Raw genomic sequence first — 16,784 nt, forward strand, 5'->3', positions numbered from 1 at the left:
TCTCTATTGATAGCGAGGATTGTTTCGGCCCAGGTGCAGAATCCTGCACTTGCTTTTGTTGAACCTCATGAGGTTCAATTGGGCCCACCTCTCCAGCCTGTCCAGGTCCCTCTGAATGACATCCCATCCCTCTGGTGTATTGACAACACCACACAGCTTGGTGTCATCTGCAATGTGTTTTGTGGCTGTAGTTTTGCTGTTTGGATGTTTTTAGGGATACAAAAAAAAATCTTACTGATTCAAGCACTGGGTTTCCAGTCTCAGGCAGACACCTGGAGAACAAGCTGAAGAAAAAGGTTTATAATTGTCATTTGCTGATGGCAAAGCTATGAAACAAAGTGACAGTGCTGGGTGTTCAGCCAACTGCTAACTACAGCCACGCTGAAAAGAGGCTGAACCACAAGAGCCAGACTTAATTTGCACACCGAAGGAGGCCACCGAGCACGGACTGAGGGAAAACTCAAGAAAACAAAACGCCATGGTTTCATTTCACGTCCTCATTGTAAAAGAAGCCTGAGAAGTCACTGCTGAAAGTCAGCTTTGCCTGGTGAATTTTTTTCTTGTTGGACTGAGGGCGATGGAGCATAGGGCCTGAGTGACAGGAAGAGGAAGGTTTGGAAGGTGACTCACTGCCTTGTTTGTGAGCAGAGGCGAGCACTCGGTAATTATGGGGAATATGAAATGAATACCTAGACAGCCTCATTGCTGCCTTTTAATAATAAATAAGTGTTCTTCTTCTGGTGCCGTAACGCTGTATATTTGAATCAGCTGCCCTATGAGGAGCCTGTGCTTTTCCCCTGGTGTTGGAAAGGCGCTGCATAATCATCAGGTAGCAATGCACGTTCTGAGCTTCTGTGCTTCCTGCTCATAACAGACACAAAAAGGAACAATCAGGACTAATTATGACTGCTAGTAAAGAAGGGATTCATGCCTTAAGGCCTCTGACTGCTTAGCTCAAATATAATTAAAAGCAAGAGTTTAAAGGGAAAATGCAGCCTGGTCCAGTAAGCAGAACAATCGTAAATTTATCCTGTCTGTCGAGATAGATAAAACCTTTCCAGAGTATCAGAATATGCTTAAAATAAGCCCCAAGTAACCCTACAAAACACTTAAATACCCTTGGTTTCTAGCTCCAAGCAGCACATAGGGAATGAGAAAAGAATCTGGGCCGCTTGTACATGTATGTGGCAAAAGCAGAGTTAAAAATCACTGGAAGTCAACCGTGTGGCTTCGGGACTCCCGTCTTCTCAGGGTGACACCGTGCCAGCGCTGGCTCTTCTTTCAATTCAGCTGATCTTAATCACCACAGTAAGAGGCAGGTCAACAGGCAACGCCACAAATTTGCCCGATATTATTTTCAGTTTTGCATGCCGAAATGGTTGTGAGCTGTGTTTGCTGGCAACGCTGCTAGTGGCAGCTATTTAGGGCAGCCTTCCGAGCGGTGCCGGCGTTGCTGATTCATGGCCAGCGTGCTGCACGCCGCATTGTAGTGACAGGACAAGGGGTAATGGTTTTAAATTGGAAGAGGGGAGATTTAGATTAGGTCTCAGGAAGAAATTCTTTCCTGTGAGGGTGGTGAAGCACTGGAACAGGTTGCCCAGAGAAGCTATGGATGCCCCATCTCTGGAGGTGTTCAAGGCCAGGCTGGATGGGGCTCTGAGCAACCTGGTCTGGTGGGAGGTGTCCCTGCCTATGGCAGGGGGTTGGAACTCATGATCTTTAAGGTCCCTTCCAACTCTAACCATTCTATGATTCTATGGGGCCACGCTCTGTGCCCCCAGCTCCATGCCGCGTGCCTTACAGCAGCCTGCTTTACAACAGCACTAGACGTGAGCTCCTGTGGCGAGAGGTAAATCTGGAATCAAGGCCACGTCTTCCAACATTTTCAAGTCGAACGAAGTCGTTTCTGATCATATCCGAAATTTGTTCCCATATTCAGTTGGTAGACAGGGGAAAAAAGACAAGAACAACTGTTTTGAAACCCAGAAACCCCCTTGCGTCAAACCGCTTGCAGCAGGAGGGATGCCATCATACAGGTGACAGCCTTTACACATTTTCCTCCTTAAGCCGTTCCTCAGACTCATCTGTTTGAGTTTCAACTGCTTGACCCCCAGTGCCAGGTCTTGGGCAGGTGGCAGAAAGCTACAGAGAGGAATCGATCCCATCCAGGGTGGCTAATTAATGCAGTCAGGTCATCAATATCTAATAGTCATCAGCAGCTACCTAACAGATATGGTATTACCTTTATCGAAAGTTGGGTCTCAGAGTTATCCCAGTCATGAGCCTTTCTGTGCTACAACATGGTCTGAAAACAAAGTCATCCACCAGACACACTGTCTTTTGTCCAGATGCTTCTGGAATTATTTACCTTCTGCCTCCTGATTGCAAAAGTAATCCATAGTTACCTCCTGTAAACCTGGTCATGATTCGTACAGTAAAAAGTGCCAACCAGCATAGTTTAGATAATCTGACCTCTTGTCCTATCTGAAAGAAACGTGGTTTGACAAAATTAATCCCCCTGCTGAAATACGTATTTAAATTTCCAAAACGCTCTCTGAACACTAGAGACTTTGTAAAGGTGCATAACGGTGATCTTTATTGTGTGTGTCTGCACTGTCAGAGCATTTGCCTGGCACGACTAACATCTGGAGGTCCTTTCCAGTGTTATGGAGGGTTTGGAGCAATACTGTGAATCCATTTCCTAGGAAAAATCTCTTTTCTGGTTCTTCCAAAGTTCTTTTCAAGGGTCTGTCAGAAATTCTTGAGAAAATTAAATGGTGATATAGAGAGATTGTCAAATAGAGTCATCTGTGTTGTGCCTACCTGTACTGGGCATAGACAAAACAGTCTTCAGACCTGTCAGCTTGAGTCATTATAACATTATTTAGAGAAAACTAATGTACTAGGGGAAAACATTTGGAGGAAAGGCCTATATTTCTTGCAGATAATCACTGTGTTTGCTGGCTTATGTGTGTATCTTCATTTCCCGTGATTATTGTGCAAATTAAACATTGTAAAATTGCACACCTAAATAATCATGTGCATGGCTAATCTCACCTGATGAATACAGTTTCAGACCTAACTCTCCTGCATATAAAAATGTTTCCTTTAGAATGTACCTTCCTAAACCACTTTAGCCACCTCCACAGAGTAACCCATGACATAGATGTCATTTTGGTTACTCTTCATAAAACTTAAACAGTAGTCATGATGATAAGGGGTTTCTATGACTGATGTGCTTATTAGATATTTTTTTTAATTAAAAAAACCTCAATAAAAATGGTGTTTAAAAACCACCAGGGACTTTCCTTGTCTGAGTATTGTAGCTTCTGTTGCAAAGACATTTCAGCAACCACATAGAAAACTATTTAAAGAAAAAAAGGAAACAGCACGTTTAAAGCAAGATGAAAATAAGCGTGATTGATCTGAACTTCTCTTTTTTTTTTTTTTTAATTCAAAAGTTTGTCCTTCCCATATTGTTCAGGAAAATGCGCCTATGTACAAAAGTATATGATGCCTAATTGGTTCTGAAAGTAGAGTTCAGCTGCAAATACTTCAGTAGGAGAAGACAATGACAAATCTCCCCCATTACTCATCAGGATAGAGCTCTTGCTGATTGTCAGTGCATAGTTTCCTGAGCTATCACAATTCTGTTGGTTAAAGCCATATTTCCAGAGCACCAGGTATCTGTTTCTGTACTTAATTTAGTACAGAATATTTACAGCTAGTGGATGAGTTAAGTCTGAGAGTGCATTTTCTCCTGCTGGCATTTATGCTAGACCAGAAAAGGTGGGGGGAGGGAAGCAGAAAAAGGAAACCTTAACCTTTTAGTATTTAAAAGCAATAATTTAAAAGCAAAACTAGGGAAACACAGTTAATAAAAATAACCAGGGGAATATAACATTTAAAATGAACTAAAGGAAGCAGATTTAGTAATATCTTTCAAAGACAGTGGAAAGTCAACAGAGTTGCAGTATATATCTCAGTATTGCATTTTTGTGGTAATATTTTTAATAGGTTTTCTTATGGCTCAATCTCTCTCATTCTCCCCAAAATTCACCATATGGGGAGGAGTCAGGGTAGCATAAGGGCACTGGCAGATAAAGATTGGAGCCATAAGGGTTCAACTCAATCAAAGATTTTTGTGGTATCCAAACTCTTGTCTGTCTAAAGATAGCCCTTGCATCCAAACGCTTTCTCCCAAATCTCTCTTTAGTGGCATAACTCGGGGTGATATAGGTACCAAGGGGTTGGTTTCTTTCCATCTTTCCTGTTGGAAATGTTCCATTTCATATAAATTATTAACTACTGCTGGTCTAGAAATTGAAGTAGAGGGAAGAGAGCAGGGAGAGAGAAGACACCCTGACTCTCCAGGCCATTAGTTGGCAAATACAGCATAGTTCAGAGTTCAAATACCTTCTCAAATAAGTACTTAATTATTGATATTAAGTGGAGCACCCCTCACAAGAGGGGATGAGAGTGATTTATCCCATATTAGCCAGTAGCTTGGTCACTCAAGCAGTCACCTAGAATGCAAGAGACCAAGTTCAACTCCTTCTTTGAGACCAAAGAAAAGAAACTGTGTGGGAGGGAGGGTTCACATTCAGGTACCTAAGCAGGGAGGCTAAGTTAGGTTCTAAGGGCTATAAGTTAGAGATAAATTTATCTCTAAGTTAGAGATAAATTAGGAACACCTATATTAGCAGGTATCCTTGAGAAGTTCAGCTGTTGGCCTATTTTAAGATGGGTCTTGGTGTTTTCCTGAACTCTTAATAACTAAGAAAAGATTACTTAGACAAATACTTTGCACAGTACTGGAAACCCACTTTTTATAACACGTACATTATGGAAGATATACAGCATTAAAAATGTTTAAATAAATAGCTACTATCTACTCTGCAAAAAATAAAGGTTCAATGGGTCAGACAATTTTCCTGCAACTGACATCTATTAATGCTGTTCTGGGTATTCCCCTGGCATGAGGAAGTAACTGTCATCTTGCTACTAAGGATGTATTCATCATACTCATTGACCACAAGGAATGAGTCTAAGACACCGCTTGGGTCCCTACATGAGGAATCTTTGTCTGGGACAACAGCTGGATTTATATATATACACGTGTGTGTGCATATTTTTTCCCTGTGATTACAGAATAAACATCCACTAAGAATTAGAAACTTGCTGAAGTACTTCCAAGACATTTTACTTAACATATGCAATAGGTGTAGACAATAATTCAGCCTATTTCTTGCAGATTTGAACCTATGAATATTCATCAGGAAGGTCTGTTCACTGGCTAATTGTGTTCTGCCAAATGCTGTTAAAACATTTTTTTATCATGTATGTAAAATGTAGAAGTGGGGCATCTAATGAATTTCTGTTTAGATCCCAGTAGTGAAACAAATGACAGGTACAAAAACCTCTCACCTTTCTCCTCAATATGTTTGAAATTTAAGGTTAATGTAAAGAATCAGATTGCTATTGGAAGGAGACAAGCGATATATATGTTTCAGCTGATCTATGCTTGCACATAAGAAGAAAGATGAGCCAATGATAGGGAAGGGAATGAAGCTATTAGTGAATTGTCAAAGGAAAGGAAGAGCTGGAGAAGAGGTTTTGGAATTAGGAGACTGATAAACATAAGTTCTGGTCAGAAAATTTGGAGAAAGGATTTCCCATTGGAAAACTGACATCTTTCAGCAGAGGAGTGACAGCTTCAAAAGTGTGATCTATAAATGCGACTGCAGTATCTCATCATAGGCCAGAAGTCCCACCTGCCTGAGCAAGTGTCCCCATCAGCCCGCACCTCTCATGGTACAGTACGGCTGTCCCCAGCACGAGCAAGGCTCCCCCGGCGTGACAGGAGCTGAAGCCAGGATGGGGAAACTTGTTCATAAAGAGAACAGGGAAACCAAGTCACTGCATTACCTTTTCACTGCGCCACATTCAAATGAAATCACTTTGGCTTGATTATGCCGGCTGAAATGTTGCGTTTCTTTATATTTCCAGGCATATTCGCTTACATTTTCAGGAATTCTCTTTTTCAGTCACAGTCGACACTTTCCGTGATAAGCAGACACTCTTCTCAGGTCTGCACTGCACATGCACGAAATAAAAAAATTTAATCTTCCACTGAAAACAGATTTGAAAATTTTCAAGCAGCAATCAGATTTAAAAACTGTATTTGATAGTAAATTATGAAGCACTTCTATTTCTGAAATTTTGGTTAAGCAGTTGGCAGGCTTCCTGAGGAGCTGAATCAATGGCATTTCTTGACTTTGTAAAAAGCAGCAATCTCCACGATGGATACTTAAGGTTAGTCACTGAAACTGACTTTCTCTCTGATTATCGTTCTACCTGCCTGGCACTGACAGAGAGAAGACAACCCAGAATCTGGCCTCTGAAAGTCTCCAGTAAATTGAATGCTTAACCCTTTGGCATCACTCCAGTTACTTTGGAACAATCTTGAAAAAAACAGTATAGAAAAGGCAAACCTACTTTTGTTCCATTGACTCAAGCATTTGTACATATGTCACCTCGAGATCGAATATTGCAAATTTGTCATTGCATCACTTCATCTGACGCTTGTTTTTCATTGTTCGGAGCTTTGAAAGTCTCAGTGAGAAAAATCTTTATTGCAGAAGTACGCCTTGCCATTGAATCAGTACATGCTGTATGGCATGTTTTGCAAAGATGTGGCTAATGTGGGGGTGGCAGGAAGGGGAAGAAAGCTGATATTTGTTTCTTTAATTTCTTACAGGGTTCCATCAGAAAAGCCATCTTGCTCTAAAGTTTCCCCTGATGTTAATCTCCTGATAGCTTGGTTTCCCTCCACCCCATTGATTTGTTGGTCCAATCTTTCTTCAGATTTGAACAAAAGGCAAAAAAGAAAAAAGTGTTTTCCCATCTGCACTAGAAATTCCTATGCTGGTTCCCTGCCTTTTACTATCAGAGGCCTACGGGTTAATACTTGATAAAAGGGAAGAGGTAGGTATTTGTCTCTTGCCTGGAGAGAAATTCTTTGCCTCTTTGCCAGGGAAAACATCTGATCCTGTTGCAATGATTTTTCTTTTAATTGGAATGCAAAGATCTTATCTTTTTATTGCTCCTTTATTGTTGATAACCACTCCACTTGCTCACTCTCCACAAATGTCCGGCTTATATATACAACTGGGAAAGCAGTTCATTTTTCCTCCTTTTTAGCTTTAATGATTTGCCTAACAACTGAATTGTGCCAGAGTGGTTCATATATCCCTTCCCGCGCTGCAGTCTCTTTCTCAGATGCCTGGTCTGTGTCTGTCTCTCTCTAATTTCCAGGCACAGATCTGCCCAGTGACTGCCTCTTGCTCTAATAACTGCCTGAGGTGTGGGAGACCACTTTATGGGAATTCAGTCACACGGGCCTATGCAAAAATAACAGTAAATGAGAAATTTGCAGTGAAAGGGAAACATTGCATGCAAGTCATACGCCCACTACTCTCTTAATTTAGGTTCTTTGTGGCTTTGCGTCGCCATACGTTCTGTAATGTCAGATTAGTGCGTGGGGAAGCGACGGCCTCGGGGATAGAGCTGAGGCGCAGGAAATCTGGGGTTTATTCTCAGCTCTGCCCGGGTCCCACAGATGCACAGCTCGACCTGCCAGTTCGCCAGCGGCCACGGAGAGCCTCGCCGGTGGCCACCCGCCCTGCCGATCCATGTCGTTGCTGCAGCTGAAGGATGCTCCAGGAGAGCGGCTGTGGGCACCTCTAGAGCCTCAGGGGGGTTCCCACGGCAGCTCAAGTGGGTGCAGAGTAGGAGGCATTTGGGGCCACCTTGTAACCAGGACAGCCACAGGTGGCTTAACCCTGCCTCTTTCTAAGCGAGATAGATACCCTCCTCTTAATACCCATTTTCTGTCAATTCCGACGTGTGTGTGAGCATGTGCTTGTGTAGAGACAATACCACTTGGTCTGTTGTTCTTTGATTACTGTTGCTTTTCAGGACTCCTCTCCCACCACTGTAGGTCCTCAGATGGTATCTTAAGGCTCTGTGCCCTATGTGTTTCCTGCCCACCTCCCTTTTCTTTCTTCGTCATTCCCATATTCCTCTTCCCTTTGCACATTTTCAGTTCTGGTTTTGACCATCTCTTCCCCTCTTCAAACTGCCTCTGCCAATGGAAAGTTGTTTGGAGAGAGAGGCTTGAAAAACGGCACCTTCCAAAGGGGGACAGCTGGGCTCCAGCTTGACTAATTAAAGGCATTAGAGGCAACAGGTAGTGTTTGCCCATCGTCATGGTCTCCCTCCATCACCACTGCTTAGTGTCTGCACCATTCTGACCTGGGGGCCCTGGTACTGTTGGCTCATCCATAGTCCTGATGCAGCCCCCCCACTCCTCCCCACTAGCGGTCTGCTCTCTTTCCTATTGCAAACTCTCCAGAAGAAGGATAACTACTTCTACACAGGCTTGTAGGACAACAAGCCTCGTGGGACCCCCATCCTAATGGTGATTTACAAGGAGGCTGTTCCATTCCCCTTCTGCCCCTAACCCCCCATGCAGCACCCCACACCAGCCCACAGTGGTGGCTGTTCGTGCTGTGGGTCACACGTTGCAGAATGGCTCCTTGCTTTCCCCCCTCACACTGCGGCTGCAGCCAGCCCTGCCGCTGGCTGCTATGGAAATATATATATCATCACCATCGGGAATCAAAATACTTCCTTCTGCCACGGGGTTTGTTGTTTTTTTTTTTTTGTGAAGCTTAATTCCTTACAGGCTGTGTGACATTCTTGGGGTCTGTGCAGTTGTCAACTTGCAGCATCTCCGTTTTGGGATGCTGCTTCTTGAAACTTATGAGAATATTAGCTGTAGCACTAACGGTTTGTTTTCGAAGGGTTACTGCAGTTGCACACACGTATGTACTCTTTATGCCTATGTGTTACGTGTTTTCTAGGTATGAAAGAAGAAAACCCAAATTCTATCATGTCTGGAAAAGAAGGGAAAAGCTTTTGTATAGTTTGGCATGAACAGGTAAATGTTTTTTCTCAGTTCTATTCAGGCAATGTAGAATGTAGCCACATCTCATACTAAATAGGCGTTTCTGTCCACTTTTCAGTTACCACTACACCACTAGAAGAGATGGAAAGAAAGGTATGTCCTAAAAAAAAAAAAAAAAAGAAACATATTCCTCTTTCTAGACAAAAAGGGAGATTTACTGAAGTTACCCTGCAAAGAAAAATACCGGATTTTGGAAATGTTACTGCTATGCACTGGAGCCTAAGACTGACACTCCATGTAAGAATGGCACTTCTGTCAGATATAGCTAAGACTGCTGGGTGCTATTAGCTATGGAAAATGCATTTTTCCTCCATTAAGTCTTCCAGGGCAGACTCCCCCTACATACAGGCTGGTTCTGTATAAGATCATATCAGTCATCCCAGAAACCTTCCGAAACATAAAACTGCCCTTTATTGGGAAGGGGAGAAAGCAGAAGTAAGTGCTGCTCTGCTGCATTGGTGTGGAGCCTTTATTACACCTCGAGCAGCACTGCTGAACTGTATGGTTTGTTTATCTGCCAGGGGACTACCGGGACTACTAAACACATGTACATAAGCTTCAAAAAAAGTAGCAACACTGACAGATAGCTGCCACTTGAAGAACCCTTCAGCTTTCGTTTATCAAACTATCTGTCTCCAGCAGCAGTCAGAGCAAATAGGTGAACGTTGCCCGTGCCTTGGTTGTGCCTCTTGGAGCTTTTGCTCGATGAGAACAGGAACGGCGGAGTTCAGAGCTGAGAGTGCCCAGACTTCACTTCTCTGCATTCAGACCAAGACCCTAACACCCCTCCTCACCCAGCCCCTGGGATGATGTGGAAGGGAAGAAACCACAGGGCTGTCAGTCCCAAGGATTGAAAGTCATAAAGCAGGTCCCCAGCATTCAAAGCATTACCCTCATAGAGATGATGAATTTACAAATGAAATGTGCATTCATGTTTTTGAGCCAGAGAGTTCATATTTTCAACTCTTCTGTTGAACTGTGAAGTTTTTTAGTGACAAACAAGCTGTGAAATTGTGACAGTTGTCAATACAACATTCGGTCTCCTGGAGCTCACCTGCACGGTCTTTTTGAAGAGATGTAGCTGGGCAGTCAGTGCAGTTCACTAGCACGGCCACACATATCAGTAAGAAGTTGAGTGCATGGGTGTGTTTCAGCAGCAGTTCAAAGCAGGACGCATTATTTAAATCCTGCATTGCCCTTGGCATTAATAAAGCTGTGATGATACTTTACTGCATCCTGACAAAAACGTCACAGGGCAAGCTATGGCATCAGCTGTGAATGCCATACCAGGAAATAGCACCTGCGATGGCAAGCCGGTTGAATCAACAACCAGCAGAGCCCAGGCCTGCAAGTTTTCTTCAGCTCTGCCATCACATGAACCAGCTCAGGCACGAGGTGCGGCTGGAAGGATGGTCCCAGGCTCCCTGCTGCCTCCTCTTGCCGGTCCTGGGACCTAAGCTGCAAGCCAGAGCCAGCCAGGGGAACTAATCAGATTAAAAGCTGTTTAGTTTTGTCAGGTACGTTTTCAGACAACCCAAATTCCCTGATTTGCCTCGTAAAAAGAAAATGGGAATGTGAAGCTGGAGACAGAGGGGGAAGGCTGAACTAACCTTCTGGCAATTGCTCGCAGCTCTGTCGGTAGAACGTGCTTGGGGACCACACTGGCAGGGAGCGTGCCTCAGCACACCGGCCAAAGATGCAATTTTAGGACACTAGCTCCCTGAATGCAAAAGCCACTTAGAACACATCATCTAAATGATCTTTGCGATATAAGCTATATATTCGGGGGAAGACAAAACAAAAAAAAAAAAAGTGTAAATGAAGTAAATGCATAGTCAGCATAGGAACAAAGCTGAGGTGCATTTCTGAAATGTGGTATTTATGGCAACACCTCATGTGCGGCAGCAGCATTGCTTTCTCATTGGTTCTGCGTTTTCACAATCCAGCTCTATTTGAAAGGAAACTAGTATATCTTTGTTTTCAAAATGGAAAAATAGCACTACTGGTTTTAATTTTCTGTCTAACTGCACTGTCACACGCACGAGGCACGTCCACATGAAATAAAAACAGAGGCTGAAAATTAAAATCTTGCACTGCCATCCTGTGGCGAATGTTAGGAAAACATTGGGTTGTCCAGCTCGTAGATACGGGGTTATCCTCTCTGAAGTTTGAAGGCTTTGCAGCAGGGTTAGTAACAGCTGAAGGACCAAGAGTTAAGCCGGGTGTTACCCCAGGAAGCAGCGAGTAGAACCCCAAATGCTATTATTTCTCATTTTTCCTCCTGCAGTGCAGTATCTTCTAGAGACTTTTCGGAAAACATGAAATCCATCCCCAAGGATATAGGTTCTTTTACAGGAAAATATTCTGGCTGAGCAAATAGTGAATAGGATCTGGGACAGGGCAGGCCAGGTGAGAGAAGTGCATACAGGCTGGAAGGGAGTCCTCGGGAATCGCCGGGAATTTGACACGGTTTCTGAAAGGCAGTCTGGGGGGTACTTTGGGGGTTGACTTTGGCCTATGAAAAGTATAGTGAAGTTCACTTGTAAATAGGTCATAAATTCCTGCTCACTGGCTAAATGGATTTTTTTCCAGTGAATCACCACTAGGCTTAAAAAAAAAAAAAAAAAAAAGGACAAGCCAAAAGGGGCACAAAGTCAGCCAACAAGGGGAAGAGACAGAAGGAGATGTCATGAAAATAGTGTGCAAAGTATGCAGTAAGAGAAGTAAAACGTTTATCAGAAAGATTTGATCATAATTGAATTCAGCATGAGGACAGTTCTGACTCGTGCTATCACACCTGAAGCATGTTTTTCTACTAGATTATGATTTTGCTACTATAAAAATGTGCATTTATTATACTGAACATTGCCTACTCTGGACACATACCCTATTCACTTGCATTTCTAAGAGAGAAGCATTTTTGTCAGACTGAGATGCATACAATACATACATCTGTCCAAAAACCAGCAATGGAGTACCCCCGTATACTGTGGCTTCTTAGTCCTTACTATATCTCCTTCAGGGGACTATTCTTGTAAACAACTTCATATGCTAGGACTGTGCTAATTGAGAGCTGGCCTCTGCACCTGTGCAATGCATCGAAAGCTATAAGAAGCTGACACCTGGAGCAGAGAGGATGCTGATTGAGGCTCCTTCATGGATCATCATTAAGAGCTTCTCTCCTTTGCTTTAAAACTGCCCATCAGCAGGATCAGGGTGAGTCCCAATTTTGCCTTCATGGGAACAGAACATAAAAATGTCTCTCTCCCAAAATATTCCTGAAATAATGGAAAAGAAAAATGTCAGCACCATCCGTAGAGCAAGTTTTCAGATAAAGTAAAAGGGGAAAAATTATTTAGGTCTCACTTTTGTGCAGACACCCACGTTGTTTCTGTGTGTCTCAATGTACGATTATGGTTTTCTTAGTAATGCATGTGGAACTCCACTTTCACCAATTCAGACGCTCACAACTAACGCTACTGCCATAATTTATGGTTAGTAAGACCAGCTTATGAAGCTACCATGCTTGTCTCTTATGCTAAAACAGTATACAGTATGTTTTCTTTGATCCTTTATGTGACTGTACCATCTTCCCCCTTCTGCTTCAGATGTACTTGTTTTCGTCCCTGCTATGAAAAAAAAAAATGGTTCTTGCTTCACCCTGTTCTCACCTGCTAATGACTTCTGTCTCCAGGCACATCTTTCCTCAGCAAGGCACCAGACCAAATGATTTTTTTTGTTGTCACTTCTATCAGCAGCCCCGTTCTTGATCGCTTTTGATTCTGCTTATCTTCTTCGCGGTGCTATGATTTTTCTCTTTGATTAAAAATCACTGCTGACAGCTTCTTCCTTTCCCCCCTACACTCCTGCTTGGTTTTCTGAACTTTTCCTGATCCACTGTAAGCAGGAAGTATTACCTTAATTTCTCTTCTGAACTTTGAATCTTACCTGTTACATTTTGCCTGTGCAGATGAAACAACCCACTTTTCATTTCCCAGTTGAGCGGGTTTTTCCCCGTTGCTCTAAACAGATGGGGTTTGTTTTCCCCCCTGTTTAAATAAGAGTTGTCATACTTAGTATTTGCAACATCATTTCTCCTTACGAACCATTCTGCCGTACCCTGCTTGAAGGAGACTTGTAGAGGAACCGATGTCCTCCCAGGCTAGGGAGCAGTGAGGCTCTGCCACCTGGTGTGAAGAGCGGGCATTACCACCCATCTTTTGCCAAAGGGGAGCCCAACACCCCCATTTTTTACCTTGGGCTGGAGGCTCCTGGTAGTGGGAAGGGGAAAAGGGAAGGGAAGGGTAAAAAGGTTTGCTCTGAACAAACTTTTCGCACAAGTCTGATAAGGAGGGCACATGTTTCGTTACAGCAAGGCTTTTCAGCTGTTTGCTGGTTTTCATGTCTATACACTTTCCAGTGGAGGTGAGGGGAAAAGTTTCCCATCTGTAGATTACTTAGACAGCAAATTGTCTTTGGATGGGGCTTTGAGCAACCTGGTCTAGTGGGAGGTGTCTCTGCCCAGGGCAGGGGGGTTGGAACTTGATGATCTTTAAGGTCCCTTCCAACACTAACCGTCCTGTGATTCTATGATTCTTTCTTAATCACCATCCATGGACTCGCCAGTCCCAAGAGCCTGCACAGCACAGGCTGGAAATCACCACTCTAAAATTCGGTGTTCACAGCTTTAGTTATAAAAATTGCCCATCCTGTCTGGTCAATGGCGTGGTCTAGGTCTTGAGTGAAGTTCTGTTGTGACGGCACAGGAATCTCTGTCATCAGCTTCTCTTCTAAAATAAAAATGTTTAGATGTGTTCTCCTTCTGCAGAGGAGGGAAGGGATGTCAAGTTGTACACATACCTGCTAAGAAAGGGAGAAGTGTTGATTCATGCTTCCGAGTCATGCGTTTCAAAACTATGTGGGTTTCAAGATGTGAACCGTGGCTGTGAAGGCACCGTGGGAGTAGCCCCAACAAAGTAAATAATGGTTTACTTTATGAGTAAGGCCAAGTACCTATAGGGTTTTCAAGGGCAGGGCCAGAAGGATGTGTCTATGCTGGGGTATGTACACGTAGCCTCACTCAGGTAGGTGTGTATGCGATAATCTCTTGTACAGAGGAGCTGGCATGGCCCAGTTATGCAGAAAAATACCCATCTGGCAGTATTTGCACTGCTCAAAATACACCTGTGCGGATCCATCAGTGTAAAACTAACTCCACTTGTAGAAAAGGAGCAGCGGGGAAAATGTAACTAACTTTCACAGATGCTTTCTATTTTATATCCTTTTCTTTCAGGTTGCCCAAGAAAAACAAAAATTGAGAAGCTAAATCAGTCTCTGCTATATTTCCACTGAAGAGCGCAGAGTTTTGCCAAAGGTATTTGCCAGAAAAAAAGATCCTATGTGAACAGAGCATGAAAATTGTATTTTTAAACACAGAGAGCCAGGTGATGTAAAAGTTGGTGACAAGACAATTCAAACTGCCTGCTAATCGATTACTGTGGTGGTAAGAATTTGCATAATCTCCTTTTGAAGGGAATAGACAACATTTGTGATAGTCCGGTGTAAGTGGGATGAAGCACCAGATATGCATTTTATTGTATTCTGTGTGTTAAAGTCATTCCCTGGGTTGCTCCTGTAAAATCCAGCAGAAACCCTGGCAGAAGGTACTTGGCTGAGAAGTCAAGAGTCGAGAAACAGGAAAGGATTGCCACAATGGAAACTACCCGAGCCTCTTTTACACGGGGTGCTCACATGCAGCAAAAGCTGCTCTAGTTTCTGATGGCAAGTCCTGCTGGCTTTTGAGGAGGGTAAAGCTTCCCTTTGTACTGGAAACGCTAAAAAAAAAAAAAAAAGGATGAGGTTATTTCACTTCCCCAGGTGAAATCTGCCACTGGTTATCACACTGGTTCCAATGAAGTGTCTGAGGACAGAAGAGCTGTGAGAGCTTTTGAATAGCTCCGTATTTTGTTGTAATCTTTAACTGTGATATCGCCTTGCAGACTTCTTGCACTGAGGAGTCGCACATAAATAGCTATAAACTCCCCACCGTAGGGACTGGCCAGTCTGTGACTCCTGAACAACTTTCACATCACTTCCGAGTAGTTCCGATACGGCTCTCATAAAAACATTACATCATGTAATTGGCAGCGGGGCTGTCTAGCACCAGGACGGCTGGTTCGTTCAAATCCCCAGCCAGAGGGGTGAAAAATAGCCGAGGGTGGCTTTGTCCAGCCACCCTGCACCACAGCTGCACGCCCGGGCTTCAAGCCCCCCGGAGCAGGGGTCCGTGGACCACCGGTGAGGTGCTCTCACGTCCTGTTCTGCAAACCACCCCACAGGCTCTCCAGGGAGCGGTGAGGTATATAAACGTGTGCTTTGTGGCTCTTGCCCATTTGCAGATTTCTGTAAGCTGCTTGTAGGTTGTGGGAGGTTGGCCACCTTGTGCACGAAAATTACCATGGAACAGTTATTACTGTGGATTAAGTATGCTGTGAGAGGCTTACAGCGTCAAAGTCGTCAGTCTGAATAGGAAAACACTCAGCCAAGTCGCCTTTAAGAGGCATTATATAATGCATTTTGAATTTTCATTAAAGCTAGAGCACCCAAAGCAGGGTAACATGTCTTTTGCTTTAAGAGAAGTTTTAGCACAGCATGTCTCAACCTTAAGTAAATAAACTACAGATTATCTCCTTTATCTTCTTAGAATTCAGCCATGCAGAATGCATGTATTTTTTAAATTCTATCACTTTCAAGAAATGCTTCCCCATAAAGCTATATCTACCGCCCCAGCTCTTTCACTCAACAGTTATACGAAGCTGATATCTACAGCATATGCTTTTGTTCATGCTACGTATTCAAATACAAAGGCGTGGTTAAAGTCTGATGTCCTTTTTGAGGGGAAGACTGGGGAAAACATCTGCCTCTTGATGGAAGCCATCTGGTGTAACCAGACATGAAGTCAAGCATTTTAACACAGTGTATTCTGTAGAATTATACTTAATAAAGAGAATTACAGATTCTTCCCCAATGTTCTTGGCACACACCATCTCAGGGATTTTCCCTTGCACCTACCTAGGAATGATCGGTGCAATTATTTTGTAAAGCTTTGTCTCAGTGCACTCAAAGTAACCAGAAACAATAACACTAATTATGTAGATATCTGTTGTTATTCTCCCAGCCGAGCTTTTCATTACAGGTGCAGAGAAAATCCCAGAATAGTTTCTTGTGGAAGGAGGGGCCGCAGAGGCTTTCTGAGATCAGCAGTACTGTAGGAGCTGCAGCATGCCTTCGGTTTGTTCCAGAGTTAACGTATCAGGGTTGGTGAGGTGAGGAGAGCTCTTCTTACTTCATCCCCTACGTGTAACATCATTAATTCTAGCCCTGTGTGGCCATGCAGTGTCAGACTTCAGTCATTCGGTTCTTACGTGTGTCAAACCTGCCAGTGAGGTATCAAGTATTGTCTATCCTTGTCCATCCAAGGAGGTCTGGTAGGACAGGTATGATGTTGAAATATATAAAAGCTGGGTGGCGGGCCAGCTTTCAAGAAAACGGCAGGTGTTCAGAAAGCTGCATGACCTTAAATACGCATCTTTGGGTGAGGGAGATTAGCAGGCAAAAGGAAAACACAGTAACCATCGGTTTGAGATATTTGTAGGGCAAACAAAGCCACATCATTTTTATGACATGGCTCTGCTCTGCTGCCAAGACTATCATCTCCACATATAATAAGGGGACATTCAGTACCAACAAATAC

This window comes from Numenius arquata, chromosome 4 (assembly GCF_964106895.1).
Source record: "Numenius arquata chromosome 4, bNumArq3.hap1.1, whole genome shotgun sequence".
Taxonomy (NCBI): domain Eukaryota; kingdom Metazoa; phylum Chordata; class Aves; order Charadriiformes; family Scolopacidae; genus Numenius; species Numenius arquata.